Consider the following 21,181-nt stretch of genomic DNA (forward strand, 5'->3'; position numbering starts at 1 on the left):
TGTCTGCAGGCAAGACATGGTATCCCCCTTTTCCTTGTGAAACCAACCTTACCCTCCCCCAGTCTTTATAGGCTGTTGCCAATCACTTCCCTGCATTTCCCTTCATTCATATCACCATAGTACTGGGACGAGGAAGGTGTGACTAGGAGTGGTATACACGATCATAACATTTCAACACTCTGGTACTGAGACGAGAAAGAGGGTCAGACATGTCCCAGGAACACCACTAATTATAGTCAAGCAATTGTACACACTGGATCACACCTGCAACCTGTTAGGGAGACACCAGTGTTTAAAAGGTGGAACTAACAGCATGAGAGACGCCGGGCTAGGAGAAGCGGGCATGAGAGGATTGACGTCCTGCAAATAGGGAAAGCTAGCGAGGATCCTGCCTAGAGGCCAGCGTGTACTGTCAGGAAGCTGTGACAGCAGGGCTCGAGCAGTCCGCGAAAGGAGCAGGGCTGAGATAATCCCCCTTGCCGAGTGCCCACAACCAGAGCTGTGGGGCACAGAGGACTTGCAAGCTCTGCAGAGCTCTCAGCAGCCCACAGCAGAGTTTGTGGCAAGTCGCTGACAACCGGTGAGTGAGACAGAGGGACCACTAATACACGGTCGCTCCTGGGGCCTACGGCAAGGCATATGCCGGGTTGTAAAGAAATATATGAGCATGTGACCTTAAACCCCTAGAAAGGTTTTTTTGAGTGTTATGAACAGAACGCTGAACATTAAAGTGAGGAATTTAAATGTGAAGCATTTGAAATTAAGTCTTGAACTGAAGAACTGCTTTTGTAATTGTAATGGGTTATTTATAACGCGTTTAATACCCAGAGGTTTCTAAGACCTGGGGATCAAACATGTTTTGCTCTGCGTCGTTTTGCTTCCAAGACGAGCATGTTGCCCCTGAGCTATCCTCCTGAGACTTGCTTTACAAGTATTACTGAATACTGAACTGAAAGAAAGCTTTGTGAAACTTATGAACGGAATGGAAACAAAGATGAAACACACATAATGACAAGTAATGAACATTTTAAAGGCAAAAAGTGCAACATTATGAATAAAGTGAACAGTAAGTGATGAACAGTTATAAAGTGTATGGAAGCAAGGTGGTGGAAGAGGGTAAACTCCAGATAGTGAGGTGTGTGGATGAACACACTGTAGCAAAGCAAAAATACTGGCAAGAAGAATTCAGAGTGAATGCAAGCTGAGGCACAGGTGTGGTCAAAGAAAACATATGTGGGCAAGAAACCTTGGGTTATCGATTGTGTGACCAGAAATGGGTGGACCGTGTGGTCCGACAACTGCGCCTAGACCGAGGAAACCCTGTCTGGCAAAGTCAAGGAAATTCCAGATAAAGAATCTTTATTGGTAACCAAAATTGCAGAAGGGAATGGGAAGAATAGCAAATCTATAATGCCTGAATCTGAAGGGTATTCAAGGTGACCTGGAACTGGTCGTGAGAATTCAGAGACTTCAAACTGATTGCACATTGGCTAGCTAAAAGTGTTGCAACCTTGGGGAAGGTGACCCTGTGAGCTTTTGAAATGTGTAGCAGCCTTGGGGAAGGGAACCTTAACGACCCTTTGGAACTGTGTCAATTACTTGGGGAAAGAAACCCCAAGACATTTTTGGAAATGCTGTGAAACCCAACGCTTCTTGCTGCACAATCTCTGCACTTAAGGTCTCGGAGAGAAGAGACACTCTCAGTACCGGCATCCATTCCACACACTACGGTGGTCCCGCGACTTGCAACTTGCAGTCTCGTGCCTCTGCAGCCCTCTTCTTCGTCCTAGTACTTTGGGCATTGTGGGACTTGACGTCCCCAATGTTCAAATCATCTTTTCTAATGGAAATATCATTACCACATTCATATGCCTCCTTAATTATATTCCCTAAAGAAGTATACTAAGGATTCAATGAAGGGTTTAGCTTTGCAAGGGAATTGGGTTTCAGAATCGAAACTGTAAATATTTAAAGACGCATCTTTAATATTCCCCTGGGGGTCATAGGAGTTTTCACTTTTATGAATGTCAGTGTCTTTAAAAGGGAGTTTCTTACTCCCAATGTATAACTAGTTATGAATGTTTTCACCCACATTAAGGTAGTTAGCTTTGTGAAATAAAATCTCTCACTGACAGCAAGCCATTACATATTCCAGTATCCCGAATATTTCCTTCTTTGAGGAAAACAAATACAGCGTCTCATTCAACAGAGTCCTCCTGTTCAACTCGGGCCCTTCTCCTCCCAAGTGATCCTCCCGGCTAATACCACGATGTCCAAATTAAAAAGAAATGGGGCTAAAAGACACCCCTGTCGCAGACCCCGATTGGCAGAGATCCACCTTGAGTAACCAGCCTGCTTATCCAATTTGACTTTGATCTTCAGATCCTTGTGTAAGAATACCAACTGGGATATCAAGACCTCCGGGCAACCCAACAACCTCAACATCCCCCATAGCTTGTTGCGATCTACGCAGTCAAAGGTCTTAGATATGTCAAGAAATTAGAGGTTTTTGTTTGGAACGCCTATTTTTTTTAGGAGCTGCAGGATCAGGCAGTTAAGTGCAGTGCTAGTCCTCTTAGGAAAGCCAGACTGGTTACAGTCCAACTTGTTGGCGGAGATCGCCCATCTTTCCAGGGCGTGGAGTAAGAAGCCCAAGAACATTTTGTATGGGGCATCCAAAAGGGAGATTGGGCGATAATTCACTGGATTTGCCCTGTCCCCCTTCTTATATATTAGTAAAATAATGGCCTCTCGCCATGTATCCATGCACAAAAACCACCCTATATTACAGAAAAGCTGTAGCAAAACCGCTTCCCATAAAAGTGGATCTGATTTGAGGGTCAAATTGGATAAGCCACCAGACCCAGGGCGTTAATCACAGTTAGAGTACCCAATAAATCAATGTCTAGTAGGGCCTATAGATCTTCCCCAGAAAAAACATCTGTTGGAATAGTAATACCACAGTGGGAGCTTCAAGGGTATACAAGATAGTAAAGTAAGCCTCCCACTGCAGACATGAGATAAGAGTGGTGCTGTAGTGACAGTTGCAACCCCCTCTTGCATGAGTCTCCAAAAATTGCACATCTGACAGGAAGTCAATGCCCTAAGCATCTTCTCCGTGTCAGCTTGAAGGGGCAAGGCGCAGTGTCCCTATTCCTGTATGATAGCATGAGTCTGTCAATAGTGTGTACCACATGTATTCCCAAAGACTTCCCTTATCTCCCTTCGGATTTCTGTTTTATGCACGTGTCTAGATGTCACATGGCTGCGTTCCCTTGTAAGATTCGAAGCTGGAATAAGAGCGGATAAAATGGTCTGGAGGGGGGAGAAAATAAGCAAGGACACAACTCTACAAAGAGCCCCCCCCACACAATCTGCATCAATGCCAGCATTAAATCTAATTGCATATTTAGGTTTCCATACTATTGCATGGTTACGGGAATTAATTTACACTGCATCAGAAAGCAGATCAGGGGAATAAAAATATCAATGCCCCCAAAACCAGCCCTGAGACGCGAGTGGTCACTCGCATTGTCAGCTTCCACATTGAAATAATTAATAAAGGGAAGGCAGGAAGAGGATACAAAAACGAAGTCTAAAGTGGATTTCGACCGATCACTTGACCAGGTTAAGGAAGAGTATCGCAGTGAAAATTACCATTCAGAGGAACAAAGTCCAGACCATCCAAACAAGCACGTAGTGCCAACCCACAAGTTCTTGCAGATTGAGGGAAAGATCTTTGAGATGCCAGGTGGTGCCACTTGGAATACAAATATTTTGAATTAAAATCACCCAAAATTGTAAAACAAACATTTGATAATACGACATGAGCTTCAAATACATTAATAATGGCTGCTAGAAAGTCAAATAAAATTGTTATTGCAGGATTAAAATAGACATCTAAAACATTCAAAACACAGAACATTTGCCTCAGAGGATCAAACCATGTTATTTTCCAGCCTAACATGCCTGACCGTCCCACTTGTATGGCCCCTATCTTTCAGTCAGGCGAAATACGCCAAGCACAGAATAAGCCACTATATGGTCAGCCTTAAGGACCTTCCTCGCAGGCTTGTGGATTAACGTGAACCCATCAACCAAAGGGACGTCAAGCAAAAGAGATTCTTGAACACAGATTAGATCTGCTTCAGACCAATGTTTAGCATTAGATCAAAGATGGTTAAACCCCTCAGTGTTCCATGACACTAATCTCACCAGGGAGATTCAATGAAAGCCCCTTTGCACTGTGTTGTGGTGGTGCAAAGAATTGATAATGTGGGACCATTCATAGGTCATGGAACGATTGGTCATGTGTCGAGAACTGTTAGGGATTAATCACATGTACACAAACCTTTAGGGGATCCCGGAAGTTGGTTTCAGAACTCACACCCCTGTGCCCTTGGCTAGATGGTTCTAAGCCCTCCTGCGGCCAATCGTTGGAAAGCGAATAGCTCACATTAAAGAGACGTTCTCCCTCAGCCATGATTAAGTTGTAGACCAATGTTGAATAGAAACCAATGTTCACATATCAACACAGAGAAAATATAGAAATAATATTCTGGCTATGTCTTTAGAGAAGAGAGATTGAAGGCTAGGGATGTGCCCAAATAAGGCCAGAATATATTGTCGGTAGCATACATAGCTCAGCTGATCCCCCAAAGACAGAGACGAAACACCAGACGAAGAAGCTGGGCCTTCCTCAAGAACCTTGTCTCTTACAGGGAGTTTGAAAGCAGTACCTTCCGCCGGACCCCTTGGTAATCTAGCTGAACCTATAGACAGACCACCCGACCCGGGACCAGTAGCTAAGGACTTCCATCCTTCTTCCATTGTAAGGAAACTCTGGGGAGCAGTATCTGCTAAATCAACTGGCTCTTCAACTGACACAAAAGAGCGGGCTGTTGGGTCTAAGGATGCTTTTAGAAATAGAATGTAGAGCAATGCCAGGACCCATGCCCACTTGACTGAGGCCTTCTGTCACCCTAGGAGGGGAGCAGCGACGATGGAGCAAATGCTGTCTGCAGACAAGACTGAATAATATCTTTGTCAGCATCAAGTCGACAGAGAGGAGACGTTTAGCTCCACCTTGGTAACAGCTTTCCTTGGTTTAAGATACACTGTTATCAGCGATTTTTTATTCACGTCAAGGGAAGCCCGGGAGGAGTGCCCAACAGATATGCTTAAAGACAGAGGCAGAGTGTTACCCTTTGTAGGTAGGTACACCACCCCCTTTCGAGGAAGCAGTCCGTGTGGGGATGTCTTGAGGTTCACCCTCCTCTGAAATAATTTCTGTCTGAGCCTTCAGGGAACGTAGACATTTCTACTCTTCAATTTGGTATGCTTATATGTTGTCAATAAATATGAAAACATGTTTTCTGTTGTGTCGCTATCAAACATGACTTCTTCTGGCCATTCTCGAAAACACTGCCCTGCTATCTCCTGCATCCATTGGAAGTGATACTTCAATATTAAGGGCATCATTACAAGTTTGGTGGTCCCGAAATAAGGGTGCCGGTAGCAACGAACTGGCACCCTTTCTGGACTGCCAAACTATGAGTCTGCCGGCAGGGGCACGGTACGCCCGGCAGGCCTGAACTGCCAGGAGTTCAGGCCCCTACTGAGTGTTTTCACTGAAGCACCGGCACCGTTAGCACTGGCACCGTTAACAGCGGTGACGGTGCTTCAGTGACCCCATTCCTGGGGATTTACCGTTCTGCCGCCGCCCATGATATCCCGGTGGCAATGGGATATCCGGTAGCGGAAACAGTGTTACGGGGTAGGAGGTAGCCTACTGGCAGGTTCTACCGCCAACCTCGTAATGAGGCCCATGTCTCCTTACTGGGGCACTTTAGCACACAGATGGTCCAGGGTGTGTTCATTATCCCAATCAATCCCATCATTCCCCCTTTCGTCCACCGTGACTCACCGCAGTCGAGAGTGCCTCCCTCCTTTCCTTGTGCAATTCAGCATCCCTCCCAATCTACACAAAAAAAGATGCCAATCAAAATCGCTTCACTTGTACAAGTCTCCAAATTAGTAACAAAAAATAAACAAATAAACAATACCCCCAATCATATATACTCAATCAACACTGCACTCCTAAAAACCCACACTACACATCCCACGCACCTCATACACTTTCCGCCTCTCTCCCATCCACACCTTCAACCCAACCCTCACTCACACAAAACAAAACTCAGTGGCCCTCGCCACATGCCCCCACAATTATGACAATAAGGCCCTCTCTCCAGGCCCACACAATTCTAATTACAAACTCGTCTATCATTTTATACAACTACCTGGCCCCTCCTCTTCGGGCCACTAAACTACTTAAACAATCACTAAACAATACTATTAACAGCCACAATCTTGGCCAGCCCTTACGCCTCGACAACCCAATATACCACAATGTTTCTAATCTGCTGCACCTCCACTGTGTGCGCGCATGCACAGAGCTGTACGTTCATGCAAGGGTACACTCACGTGCTCTTAACACTGAGTCTTTCTCTACGGCCTGTACCTCCCTCCGAGCGTGGGCAGCGCTTGTGACCCGGCAGACCTTTGCGAAATCTGCCTCGGTGGAGCCTCCTCATTAGTGCACTTCGAACTGGTCTCAGCCCGACTGCCCCGCGTCCCCAGGAGTGCTGCAAGAATACCCTGAGGGCGGCCTCCACAATGTACCAGGGGACCACAGTCAAAAAGTAATCCCAAGAAAGAAAAAGTAATCCAAAGAAGGAGAGTACAGCAAGCAATGAGTAACACAGATTTATTCGGTCCACACAGCTGGGAACTATGGTTCCAAAAGCCCTGTGGAACTGAACTGAATGAAATGAGCTCAACGCCACCCACTGCGGCTATCATTTTTATACATGAATTCCAAAATGACCATACAACATTTTAGCTACATTTTTCGGGCAGGTCACAAGAGCTGATTGGAGGAACTACTTCAGACACCTATAGTAAGCTATAGTAAACGTGACCCTGATTGGATAAAAAATTTCTTGGAACAAAATTACATTAACACCCCTCGTGACGTCATAAACCTTCCCACACCACCCCGCAATTATATTTTTGTGCTGATCAGTCATAAACATTTATTTTCTATTGGTTGGCACTGAACAATGTACAAATGGATAAGCTGCTTCGTACTGATTGGACATAACATCTTGACAGATAGAAAGGGGTGAGACATTCTCACTGAGTCTGACCAATGATGTGCCCCGCAGACATCAGCGAGGATACTTTACAGTGTTGCGCCCTCGAAACACCGGAACCTTCCTTCGCTGATTGGCTCTCTGTCACGCACACCCCTGCCCCATTACTCTGCCCCCAGCTCCCTTCTCACGTCTTTCTGCCAAATATACTCTGAAAAACTGTACCACACCATGGTTGGATTTTAATTAACCACATTTGATTTCTATCTCTCTACCAATTCTTCTCAAACACCCAGGTTCCTAGCTCAGTGGCTTCAATGAAACTGCGTTCTCCTGGGCAACTTCAGTCTTGCAACATTTCTGCGCACTGTTTCTGCTGAATATTCAAGAAATGACCATTGCTGTCACAAAGGCCTGCAGCCCTTTATTATGAGCCGTTTGCACCAATGCTTTCCTAACATGGGCCTACAAAAAAAGGCTTCTTTAAAGCATAGCTCTCAAGTCACCCACTTTTGGTGGGTGTCACCCGCCTTACAAGCAGCTGAATCACCCCCCAAGTTCCTCATATGCCCATTCACTTATATCGGCTCCCACCCACCAAAAAGAAAATCGGCTGTTTTCACCCGCCTTGGTGACACAAAAGGTTGGGAGCTATGCTAAAGTTCACATATTACTTGAATTGCCCCACATCCCGCTATCACACTCTCCCATAATCCCTACCCCTATGTCAGCACCATACCAGCTACCCTACCTCTACACAAGTTACCCCTACCCTTTTCGGTTCCCCAATGTGTCTTCCAGCAGTGTGCCAGCATCTATATCTTAACAAACTATAGCTATGCTACCTGCGCCCTGTGCAGTGACGTCATTTATCACATCACTCTTGACAACACACGTTACTTGCTTAAGTGGTACCGTACGTGCGACCCTCCCACGCCCCTTGACAGCGTAGGACCTGGACCCTTACAATGGGATGTTGGGATATAGGGCATTGCCACTGTTAGGTGACGATCTACGTCACCAGTTGAATAAAATGGGAACGACCACCCAGGCAAGGGCAGGGATTCCCATAATTGCACGGTTTGTGCATGATTCATTTACACCAGCAGGCACAGGCACAGGCCAGCGACACCTTAACATTGTGTACCAGTCTTAAGGTGTCTTCCTAAACATTTGACTTTACATTTTACGCACTTTAGTCCAACATTTGTTGCGCGGAAGTTCTTCTTCGACTGCCCTACTCGGGCCCTTAATTACTTCACCTACTTGGGAAGAAGGAAATGCTATTCCATTAAAGAAAAGTGCTGCTTTCTGGTAACGTCACGTACGGTCACTGTGGTATCCCAGGCCTAGGGAACGCGCGCATACAGGTCGCGGCAATGACAGGCCAACACGGAGAGGTGCTGTGAAACGTCTTTCTTTATTCGTGCCTCAATGCTAACTAACTCGCCCCGCCCCTCCCGCGTCACTTCCCTTCTTTTCCCGCCCATGTTCCTCCCGCCCCCGTCGTCCAGGATACGTCAACATGACATCTCCCCCCTTTTTAAACCATTACCACACTCATCGCAACAGGCGATGATCTGGTAAGTCACTATTCCATTTCCTCGATCCACCGGCGAGGTCTGGTCCGAACTCGCTGTGGTCGTGTCAGTTCAGCTCGTGGTGACGATCTACTCACGGTCGTCTCGGTTTCTGGATCTTGATCCGATTCATCGGCATCCCACGGATCCTCTCCTTGTTGATCACTGTATTCTTCCTCTGGTGGGGCCTGTACCCTTCCGCTCAGGCGTCTTGTTCCGGGCGGTGGGAGTTCCTTGAAATGGAACGAGTTTCGGGTTATTTCTCCCGTAGAGCCTTGTGCAGTGACCATCGACCCCTTCTTCTGCGTAACGAGAAGAGGCTCTTCCCGAAATGCAGGCGTGTGCTTAAGAGTCAAAGGTTGTCGAACGGCCACCACATCCCCGATGTTTATTTGGGATGTTTGGGCTCTTCGGCGGGCGTCGGTATATTCTTTCATTCTGTTCTTTGCTGCTTCATCCCGCTCTCGGACTTCCGCGTCCATCGCTGCACGTGGTGCACTTGCCTCTGCTTGGGGAATGCGGGTTTGAGGGTTGCGCCCAAACATGAGTTCAGCAGGGGTCTTCCCTGTGGTGCTATGGGGCGTTCCCCGCAGCAGTTGGTTTAGTACCTGTTCATATGGTTGTTCTGTGATGCGAGCAATTTTCAAAGCCTGCTTGAGATTTGCCATGAATCGTTCAATCATCCCGTTTGCTTGTGGCCACAGCGGGGTCACCTTCCGATGTCGGAACCCTAAGTATTCCGCAAACCTTGCAAACTGATGTCCACAGAACGGGGCCCCGTTGTCGGTCTTGAGTACCTTAGGCACCCCGTAGGCAGAGAATATGTGGTCCAGTGCTGGGACGACATGATGTGCGGCCGTAGACGAGATCATCTGGACTTCTGGATATCGGGAGTATTCATCCATCACTGCGAGGACATATTTTCCCCCTTCGATGGGTCCAAAGAAGTCGGCGGCCACCGCTTCCCATATGTTTTGCGGAAGTTCGGACATTTGTAATGGCTCCGGATGTCGGTTTGGGGTAATTACGCAGCAGGTGGGGCATGTTCTCAAGGCGGCCTCCACTCGGGCATCCATTCGTGGAAACCACACCTTTTGGCGCAGCATGCGCTGTGTGGATACGATGCCTCGATGAGTCTCGTGTGCCAGGTTGATGACCTTATCTCGCAGGGTTGTTGGGATCACCAGCTTGCAGTCCTTGAGTAGTAGGTGGTCTTCTGATACTGCCAACTCTTCTTTCACAAGGAGAAGTCGTTCCACGTCTTCCCATGTCTGGCCCCCTGCCGCTTTACCTCTCTCTTTAGCCCTTCTCCATTGTCCGGACGTGAGGCCTTCACATATGATGCGGCATGCAGGGTCGTTTTCAGTTTCTCTTGCCAGCTCTTCTGTGTTAACCCCCTCCGGCGTGGTTTGGTGAACCAGGTATCTGAGGTAGCGGTCCGCTACCGACGGCTCAGGTCTGCTCTCGTCCCTCGGTCTCCTCGACAGGAAGTCAGCCGGGTTTTCACCCTTCCCTGGTCTGTGAATGATGTCGAAGGCGTAATCCTGCAGGCGCAGCCCCCACCGGGCGATCCTCGGGGGCATCTTGGCTTGGGGATTGCCATAGAGAAACAGGAGCGCCTGGTGATCGGTGACCACCTGAAATGGTTTTCCATACAGGAATAAGTGGAAGTGTTCACATGCCCACACCACCGCTAGTCCTTCTTTCTCAGCCTGGGAGTAGGCTCGTTCAGTGGCGGATAAGCTGCGGCTGGCATAGGCAACCACATGTCTCTGAAGTGGGTCTTTGGGATCAACTTGAGCCAGGATGGCCCCTAATCCCACTGGACTAGCGTCCACTGTTAGTTCTGTTCTCCGGTTGGGGTCGTAGTAGGCCATGTTTTCTGCTTTCGCAACCCTTTCCCTGATGGTTTCGAAAGCTACTTGACACGCATTTGTCCACTCGAATTTCTCGTTCTGGTGTGTGAGTTTCCGCAACGGTTCACTGACCGAGGCAAAATCCTTGATGTACCTGCTGCAGTAACTGGCGAGGCCTAAAAACGAGCGAAGTTCTGACACGTTGAGTGGTGCAGCTGTGTCATTCAAGGCTGAGACTTTGTCCGGATCTGGGGTCATCCCCACCTCCGAGAACACGTGGCCAAAGAATTTTAGCGTGCTCTTCCGGAACTCGCACTTGTCCTTGTTGAGTGTGAGGTTTGCATCGTGTAGAGCCTTACACACCTTTATAAGGGTTTCATCATGGTTCTTCACGTCGGTCCCAAACACCAGAATGTCGTCCGAGTAGTTGAGGCAGTTGGGGATGTGCTTTATGATGTTATGCACCTCAGCTTGGAAAATCTCTGCGGCCGACGACACCCCAAAGCTCAGCCTCTTATATCTGAATAACCCAACGTGGGTGACAAATGTGGTTATGTTGCGACTCTCGGGGTGTAAGACCAGCTGATGGTATCCCTTCTGGAGGTCCAGTTTTGAGAAGACCTTGGCTCCGTTTAGTAGATGTATCATGTCCGTTATGCGTGGCGCAGGGTATCTTTCCCTGCGGATTGCTTGGTTGGGACGTCTCATGTCGACGCACAACCTGATGGTTTCAGATCCCTTCTTGGGGACAGGGACGATCGGAGAAACCCAGGTGGTTGCTCCCGAGGCCTTCTCAATAATGTCCTGTTCCAGCAATTTCTTCAGCTCATCCTCCACCTTTTGTTGAATGTTAACAGGGATCCCTCGGTAGGGCTGAGCTACTGGGCGTATGGAGTCGTCTATGTGTAGCTTTACTTGTCGGTTCTTGAGTTTTCCAACCCCTCTGAATATGTTTGGGTACAAGTTATTGATCATGTCAATCGAGTCGATGTACTTATGAACCATGATGTTGTATAGGATGTGTATCAGGCCCATATATGCGGCGGCCTTGAAACTCAGGACACATCCACTGTCCGTTTCGGTGGCCAGGACGTGGATTGGGACTTTCATCTCTTGGCCCTTGTATCGGCATAGCCCGCTGAACTTTCCTACGCACTTGAGGGGAGTTTTCGCGCCATAGGCGTAGATATCAACGGTGGCTGGCTGGAGCTTTGGTTTAGGGGCCAATTCGGCATATACCTGTTCACTCACCACGTTGACGGTGGCGCCAGTATCGATGAGGAATTCCGTTGGTCTTTCCTGCAGCTTGATGATGAGGGTGGGGCTATGAGCGGTGGCTGTGGGATTTCCTAGCGCGTAGACGTAAGCCTTCCTTTTGTGGTCACTCCCGGAAGAGCTAGTGTCTGATTCTGTGGGGGATTGTTCGACTAAATAGCGAACGTGGCGTCTTGATCTTCTTTCGGGTTTGGCCCGTGTCACTAATCTTCTTCTTTCTCTCCGCTTTTGGCGATCGTCGCCGGAGTCCTTCTCTCTCTGGTCACTTCCGAGTTGACTTGGAGGGTTGGAGGTGTTACTTTGGGTCAAGTGGGTGCTCGGTGTTCCCCCATATCGACTCCTCGAGCGAGTGGTGCTCTCTCGTGGCCTCTCTCTCCCTCGATCCCTGAACAGTCTGCACACCGCTTTGAAATGGCCTTCTTCACCGCATGTGGTGCAGAGTTGTCCTATAGCTGGGCATGTCCCTTCGTGGGGATATTCGAATCCGCACTTGTAGCAAAATAGTTCCTCTGTCCTTTTCTCCAGATGTAGTTTGTTCAAATTTTCGCCCAGCGGCGTGCTCACGAAACTTTCCACTTGACAGTCAATGGCTCTTTCGACCCTGGCCAGTGCCAGTATTTCCTCTAGCGTGCGGTACTTTTGGAGCAATTTCCTGCGGAAGGTTTGGGACTCACACCCTGCTATTATTTGCGATCTGAGGGCTTCAGTGTTCGAATAGTTTGCGAAGTCACAGTGTTTGAGTTTTGTGCGGAGTCGCATTACATACGCGTCCATGGTCTCCCCTTTTGCCTGCTTTGTGATGTGGAACAGGTGCCTTTCATAATCGACGTTGGTGTGAGGTGCGAAGTATGCTGCTAGAGCGTCCTTTAATTTTTGTATGGAGTCTATGGAGTCCTGGGGCATCTCGTCTATAATGTCTCGGGTGGCGGAGCCAACCGCTAGCTTTAGGAGGCACACTTGCCTTGCATCCGCCACGGGCCCCGTGGCCCCCATGTACAGATCAAAGTCTCGGATCCATTTGGTCCACCTGGGGCCAATGTTGCTCGTGTCCGTTACGTCAAAGGCTCCCGGCATCTGGGCGGCCAGCGTGTCCGGCAGTTGGTAGGGCACGTGATCTGGCATTTGGTCTACAGGTGCTGGGGGCCCATTTCCTGCAGCTCCCGCCCCTTGGTTTACATCCTGATTCGACATGGCGCTGGGAGCGTGGCTTCCTTACGCAGGATTCTGCTGTCGTGGTGTGATGGCCGCCTTGGGAGGCACGAGCACCATCGATGGGCACCACGCCTGTTGAAACGCTCTGGCGTGAGCCGTCGCTGCCGCGTATTACTACGCGCACGTGCGCTCGCCTGTTCCTCCGTGCTCACCGTCGCGGCCCGGATTTCTCTCCGTCCTGTCTGCCAGGTTCCTGTCAGGTTCCGTGACGCCCCCACGCTGCGACGACACCCCTCGCTTCTGGGTTGCTGTGGGCGTCGGTCGGCGGGCGTTCTTGTCGCTGTTTGCACGGCGCTCGTCTCCTGGCGACCCTGCCTCTCAGGATCCCATCCTCGTCGCCATTGTGGTATCCCAGGCCTAGGGAACGCGCGCATACAGGTCGCGGCAATGACAGGCCAACACGGAGAGGTGCTGTGAAACGTCTTTCTTTATTCGTGCCTCAATGCTAACTAACTCGCCCCGCCCCTCCCGCGTCACTTCCCTTCTTTTCCCGCCCATGTTCCTCCCGCCCCCGTCGTCCAGGATACGTCAACATGACAGTCACTCACACAGGACTATCAGAGAAATTATATTTTTGTAAAAAGATGTTTTGACGGACACGTCTCACATCGTGTACTCATTATTCGCGAGACTACCCAAAAATGATAATTTATCAAAGTAAAAATGTTGCCTCGATGTGTGAAAAAATAGCGTTTACAGATAAAACAAATCCCCTTTTATGTGTCAAACTCACACTAGTTTTCGCAATTCACCCGATGCCTCACAAGAGAGACAGATTTCCTGCTCGTCAGCCCAATACTTTCGAGGTTTTGAGCCCGCCCTCTGTACCTGTCACTCCGCCGAGGGCGGCACAGCGGGGAACGGCCAATAGAAAGGCCATGTCAACGGCAATCTCAACGGGTTTGACGTAACACGCGGAAGTACTGGCCCGTAATCTCCATGAAGACGGCACTATGGTGCTGTTAGTTTTTATAAAGGTGCCCAAGCAGTTAGCAATATGCTACCATAAGTAGACAGTTCACGATGCATTATCACTAGGTATTTTCACTGTCGCCGCAGAGCGCGTCTGCAGTAACATATTGACATGGCAGGATTGGGTCTCTTGTTTTCGGCTCTTGCGGGCACGATGGGAGCTCTGGCCTCCGCTTTGGCTAAATTAGCTCTGGGCACGGGTCACATGACAGAGGCTTGCATCGCGACAGCAGCACAGTGGCAGGCAGACGCCGCCGTAATTTGCGAGTCGGTAAGTAGTAGACCCGGTAGCGTGATGCATTACAAATCGCCGTGTGGCTGTGGACGACGGGGCTCCGCCCACTGCATTCTAATAAAGAACTAAGAGGCTGACTTCCCTCACAATGTATCAGACACTGGAGGCCATATTGGCTGAGTGAACGATCACCTTTCACTATCCAATCCAGGAAGTTTAATTTGTAACTATGTCAATAGCTTGTCTTAGAAACTTTGTTGTTGTTTTTTTAAATTAAATTTGTCTGTGCTTTCCCCAACGTTTAAAAAAATAAAACTAATAGTAAACTATAGTGTTGTTTGGCAGGTGCACTTGCAATGTTATCAAAACAGAAAGGTAGAGGTCTGAATTGACCTATGTCATACATTGGTAATTAATCAAGACCTTCCCTTTCCCTTGCATTCTTGGACATTTAATCCCGATTTAATGATGGAGAAAATATAAATTACCAATAACAAAATGGTAATGAATGCCCATAATACGCTCAACCTTTTGAGTCTCCAGGGCGGGTGAAAATAGGCAATTTAGTTTTTTTGGTGGGCGAGAGCACATTGAAATGTTCTAAACGTTCTATCCAAAATATCTTTCTGATGAAGTAAAGTGTTTAAATCCCCTCTTCCCCTGAATGACCTTACATGTTCCAGAATTACAAATCTCATCTGAGCTATGGTTTGTTATGCTGCATCGAAATGTTGTGCTACTGGTGAATAGGATTGATGCATTTGAACATTAGATTTGTGTGCGGTCCACCTCAACTTGGCTTTCCTTGATTTGCATTTTTTGCTTGGACAATAAAGAAGAGATGGTGGTATATATTCTGGTTTTGGTATATTTTCTGGTTATATTGAAGTTACACAGGAGTATATCTGTTTTCTTACAGCTCTCTGATTTGTGTATTTGTTTGGGTAGTGCAACAGCACACAGGTTAGTGCTAGGTATTTATTGGCGTACTCTGGTTTAGGTTATGAATGGATATTAATCTAAATTCAATTTCATTCTATTCTATTAGACCATTTGGAAAAAATAACATTCTCACCTGATGAAGGGGCTTGGTTTCCCGAAATGCTTAGTGGATATTGCAGCATTTCAATGAGAAACCATCTTTTTTGATGTTGAATTGATCTCACAAAATTTGCAATTGTGGGATTCTTCCCCAAAGGAGTGACTGGGTAACTTGTCAAGTGTTTGATGAGCTATTTTTTTGTTCCCCCTCACTTCTCTGTGTGAGAAACCTGACAGTGTTTCCCTGACTAGTACCTGGGTATCTGTCATCAAGATGGCTAGGACACGGCCATTGCTATTGGATCCAGTTACTGGGGTGGACCAGTGAGGGAAGGATCACTTGGATGGGGGGACCTCAGGGAGTGGAAGTGGGACACCGACGGGTGAGACTTGTTATACCCCTTCTTATAACACCCTTTTCCCATCCTACCACGTAGCATAATCAGACACTATATCTCCTTTTTCTGACACAAATACTTTCTTACAACACGAAAGACCACGGATTAACACCAGAGCCGTTTACCTGACATGTCAGGGCACATGGGTCAAGTAAAGTCAGGTAGTTGACCAGAATCACACACACCTGATGGCCATTCCCTTCCCCACAGCAATAAAAGGTGGAGCACGAAAGCACACTATGAGCAAGGCAGACAGCACGAGGAGAAAGCTATCCAGACCCGGCAGTTTAAGAGAAGGAGAAAAGCGGCGGGAACCGAGAGGGTGACAAGGAGTGAAGCGGCCTTGCCCTTTCCGTCCCAGAGCCGCAAAGCCTTAGCAAGAGGAAACATAAGACTGCGAACAATAGCCCAAGTGTGTTGCCACAGAGGTCAGCGTTACCCAGAGCGTGCCTATGCCGATAAGCCGGAGCCAGGGCGACTTCTGCTACCGTGGTACCGGCCTTCACTGCAGAGACAAGGAAAGCTGAGCGGTTCATCACGGCAAGTGAGTCGAAGGGGAAACCAATAATAAACCGAACTGTGTTGAATGAAACCCACAAAGTGGCAGATTGAGAGCATACTACGAACAAGGCAGACCACACAACGAGATGGCTATCCTTGCTCGGCAGTGCAAGAGGTGGAGAAAAGCAGAGAGAACAGAAGGGGCGAAAAGGAGAGAAGCGATCTTGCCATTTCCACCCAGACCTACGAAGCCTGCGCAAAAGGAATCGTAAGATTGGCACAATAGACAGCGTGTGTTGCTGCAGATGTCAACGGTATACCGAGCCCTCCTACACTGATAATCAGGACAGGGAGAGATGCTTGCTACAGTGGTACCGTCCTTGACTCCAGAGATAAGAAAAGCCAAGTGGTTCATCACAGCTGGTGAGTCGAGGGGAGAACCGTTAAGAAACCGAACTGTGTTGAACAAAAGTTGTAAATGGCAAATGAAAGAAAGTTAACAAATTAGGGGAAAACCTGCAGCAGAGATGGTCCAGCACCACGTGGGTGCTTACACGAAAGACTCTGGCTGATCTCCCTTTTGTTGAAACTACCAATACCAGAAGGCCTTAGGAGAGCCACAAGGGAAAGGTCTATAACGCTCACCTGGTATCCACGGGGACGTCACTCAGCCTGTTCTGACCTCTTACGACCTTGAACCCTTCCCTGGAGTCTACTCGACTGGAGACTGGGCCTGAAACACAGGATTGGTAGAGTTTAACTCCCTATTGTCTCTGTGTGCTTGAACCCCTTCTTCCCTGGGTTCCAACCCTTCCCTTTGATCCATAGCTCACCTTGTTTTCTTGGAAAGTGTGCGCTCTGTCCTGCTTTCAGCGCAGGGGTGCGTTGATTGATGTGGGCTTGTTGCTGCCTAGTTACTTCACTGGCAAGAGTCCTACAGGTAAGTATAATGAGTCTTTTGAACAGTTCTCTAACTTAGTTCCTTTCCTTCCTTAGATGATGGCCAGCGTCCGGGGATGGCGACGTGCTGCTGAGATGAGTAGCGCTGAAGGTGAGTGAGAGCGCGATGAGTGATGCAGCCCTTTTGTATTTGTATTGAACTGAGTTCTTTTTCTGTGTCTTTTAGATGCAGCAACGTTTTCAGCGTGGATGCCGGTTATGAAGAAGAAATGCGGTGAGTAAGCTCGTTATCCAGCGCCTCTAGATGTTTCCACGCTAACCTGGAGTGTCTTTCCCTCTTGCAGATGGATGAGAAGTTCCGGAAACAGAGTTCCCCCAGAGCAGCTGGGATTCAGGTAAGCGTTTGAAGCTCGAACAGTCTTTAAAAATAAGCAAAGATTTGCTGAATGCTTACTAATGCCTTTTTTCTGTTCTTTTCCCTTTTCCTTAGGAAGCGGCGTGCCGGGATGGGAATGACACCGCCGAAGATGCCCATAGAACAGAAGAAGCGATGAATGATGGGCAGAAGCGCCGCAAGGCAAGGCTGTTCCTAACAGTGTTCTTGTTCTTTCAGGAGCGGAGCGCAGAAGAAAGATGCAGGCCTACTGGAGACCGATCCGAACACAGTGAGTGTCACGCTGCAGGTGCAGAAAACACAAAGCATGTTTCTCAGCCTGGGCATGGCTTAAATAGTCTCTGGGTATCCCAGGTGTCTCTGGGCTGAACCACACCCAAAAGACTAGACTGCACATGCAGTTCTGGGACCCGAAATATGTGGGGCCATCCATCTTGTCCCCATCAATGCACTACAAGTCCAATCCCCAATGTTATCCTATGGGAGTGAGTGAGTCTGGTGCCACAAATGCCAAGTCTGACCCCAAGTGGGTCTTTGGAGGGATGGAGAGGCCCTTGAGGGCCATGTAGGTGATCGTGGCCTGGCTCCAGCCTGACATTTTGGAGGGCTGGGGACATGAGGGGCAGGAATCATGACAGCACTCCCCCCTCAAGGCCCCTCTCAAGGTGGCTCTTCTGTCTAGTCCTGGTTTGTTTGGATGGTTTTGATGAAATCGTCTAAGCAAGCGAGGTGCATGGATGTACTCGCAAGGCTCCCATGTCCTGTCTTGTGGACCATACCCCTTCCAGTCTACTAAGTAGTATAATTTGGATCTGATGTACTTTGAATCCAGGATGTCCTTGACTTTGAATTCTGGCTCCTCGGCGACTACTACTGGCTGCGGTGGCGTTGCTACCCGGGTCCCAGGTTGAACAGGTTTAAGGAGAGACACGTGGAACACAGGATGAATCTGCATGTTTGACGGCAAAGCTAGTCTGACCGCCACAGGATTTATCACGGAGGTGACGGTGAATGGACCCAGGTATCTTGGACGGAAAGTTCAGGTTCCTTTAATGGACACATGTTTAGACGCCAGCCAGACTTGGTCTCCCACTTGGTAGTTGGGGGCCTTTGCTCGGTGTTGATCAGCAAAATTCTTTTGGCGATTCATAGCTTGAAGTAGGTGTTCAGCTGCCCTTTTAAAGGTTTGAGAAATAGTTGTGTGCAAGGTTTTGACTGCTGGCATTTCCAGGGTTGTAGGAACATCCAACTCAGAAGTACGTGGGTGCCTGCCATACATGGTATAAAAGGGTGTCTGCCCAGTGCTGGTGTGTAGGGAATTATTATAAGCATATTCAGCTATCCATAATAGGTAGAACCAGCTTCCTTCAGCTTGGTGTAACATGCAACGGAGATAGTGCTCGAGCGTCTGATTTGTCCTCTCAGTTTGACCATCCGTTTGGGGATGGTGACTGGTGGATAGCCGGATGTCGATCTGGGCCATAGAGCAGCATTTTCTCCAGAAGTTAGATACAAATTGAGTACCTCGGTCTGAGACTAAAACTGAAGGAAACACATGGAGCCGTACGATGCCTTCAAGAATACCTTTGCCAGAGTGGAAGCATTTGGGAGCCCCTTAAAAGGAATGAAATGTGCCATTTTTGAAAATAGGTCTACGACCACAAGAATAGTGTTAAACCCTTGACTGGGTGGTAAATCAGTAATGAAATCGAGTGACAACGTGTGCCAGGGTGCTGGTGGGATTTCCAATGGTTGTAATAGCCCAGCCGGTTTCTGCTTGGATGACTTGTTTTGAGCACACACTCCACAAGATAGGATGAATTGGATAATGTCTTTACACCACGTGGGCCACCAATAATTTTTTTTTACCTTGGCTAGGGTTTTAGCTATTCCGGGGTGGCCCTCGATCAAGGTATCATGATAACCGGACATGACTTGTTCTCGTAGTTCTTGGTTTGGTAAGAATAAACGATTCCTGAAGTAGGGCAACTGATCTTTAATCATTTTTTTTTAAAAAGTATTTTATTGGCATTTATATGAACACAAAACAACCATCAAACGGTAACACAACAAACAAACTAAAACAAATCAACTAACTAACTACCACAGTCTTCATAGGCGAATATATTGTTCGTAATTGTGGCGGCGGGGGAGGGGCTGGTGTGCGGCACACCCAAGTTCACGGGGGCTTGATCATCAGGTTGACCATTCCTGGGGTAAGTCACAAGCAAATCTCTAGTGAGGGTGAAAGCTCAGGGGGGGTTTGTGGCCGGAGGCAAACTGGATGTCACGCACCAGGGCTTTCCATGAGTCTAAGGTTTCGTTGGAGTCATCATCGTTCGAGCCGGTTCCATCCTGCCAGGCCCTAGTTTCAGCCTCCGTCCACTTTTCCAGGTCCCTAAGCCAACGTCCGTGCCTTGGGCCCCTTGAGGATTTCCATGCCATTTCAATGGATCGTTTTGCAAGGATGCAGGCTAGGTCCATCAGTTTGACCAGGTGTTTGTATTTGCTAGGCCTGGGGTGAGCTCCCAATAGGCATTCCTTCGGGTTCCACTCATATCTTGTAAGTCCCGCTGCGGTGCAGGTACGTTCCACCATGGACCAGAAATTTGCTGTTTTGGTACAAGTCCAAAACATATGGACCATATCCGCTTTGTCATTTCCGCACCAGGGGCAGTTCGGGGGTGCATGTTTGTTGAAAGTTGCAACTCTGAGTGGGGTCATGTATGTCCGGTACAGTACATTCAATTGAACCTGTTTAAATCTAATGTTCCTCGACACCTCCTTGGGGTATAGTAGTATTCGCTCCCATTCACTGTCGGTTAGCGCGATCCCTAGTTCGGATTCCCATTTCTGTCTCAGGGACGCGCTTTTCGGGTTGGATCTATCATTTAGTTTGGTGTACAAGCGGGAGACCGGTTTCCAACCATCTGCTAGATCGTACATCTCCTGAAGGAGGGGGTCCGGTTGGGGTTCTTCTGGCCAGTCAGGCCACTGTGCCTTTGCTGGCAGTTTGAGGCGGTGGTACCACAGGAACTGGGTGTTCGAGATGCCTTTAATCATGTTATGTTCTCCTTGTGCACTCCTAGCTTGTAATTGCTCCGGACTCATCAGGTTTTGGATTTCTTCATGTAATTCTTTCTGAGTTATGGTTGCTGTGATTCCTAGGAGCTTGTCACTCGGGATGATTGCTATTGGGTCAGGGGTCTGATACCCTTGCTCTTCCACCCCCATAGGGGAAAGGGCATCGGCCTTCCCGTTTTTCACCCCTGATCGAAATGTAATCACGCAGTCATATTCAGCAAAAAAAGAGCCCAACGTAGTTGTCGTGAGGATTGGGCCTTTGCCCTTTTTAGGTACTGGAGGTTCCGGTGGTCCGTTATTATGGTGATTGTGTGTCTGGCGCCCAAGAGGTAGTGCCGCCATGCCTTAAAGGCTGACTTAATGGCCAGGAGTTCTTGGTCTGTGATAGCGTAATTGAGTTCAGGGGGTGTGAATTTACACGACCAGAAGGCAACAGGGTGTAACTGGCCGGTTTCGGGGTACTTTTGTGAGAGGACGGCTCCCATAGCCATGCTTGAGGCGTCCGTTTCCACCAGGTATGGGAGATCAGGGCGAGGGTGGCATAAGATTGGGGTTCCTGGAAAGCTTCCTCGGCTTCTG

General features: G+C 48.4%; 1 long non-coding RNA gene across 2 annotated transcripts in view; it reads left to right on the plus strand.

The window, feature by feature from the left end:
* The first annotated feature begins 13,963 nt into the window (after positions 1–13,963).
* LOC138569889 (uncharacterized) overlaps positions 13,964–21,181 on the plus strand; it is a 153,707-nt gene continuing 146,489 nt past the window's right edge. Inside the window, exon 1 of one of the 2 annotated variants that reach the window (XR_011303350.1) lies at positions 13,964–14,320. This is a non-coding gene — a long non-coding RNA (uncharacterized lncRNA). The remainder of the gene's footprint in view (positions 14,321–21,181) is intronic. The other variant, XR_011303351.1, reaches the window with a different exon arrangement.

The sequence above is a fragment of the Ambystoma mexicanum genome, chromosome 2q, assembly GCF_040938575.1.
Source record: "Ambystoma mexicanum isolate Mex_15411 chromosome 2q, UKY_AmexF1_1, whole genome shotgun sequence".
NCBI lineage: Eukaryota > Metazoa > Chordata > Amphibia > Caudata > Ambystomatidae > Ambystoma > Ambystoma mexicanum.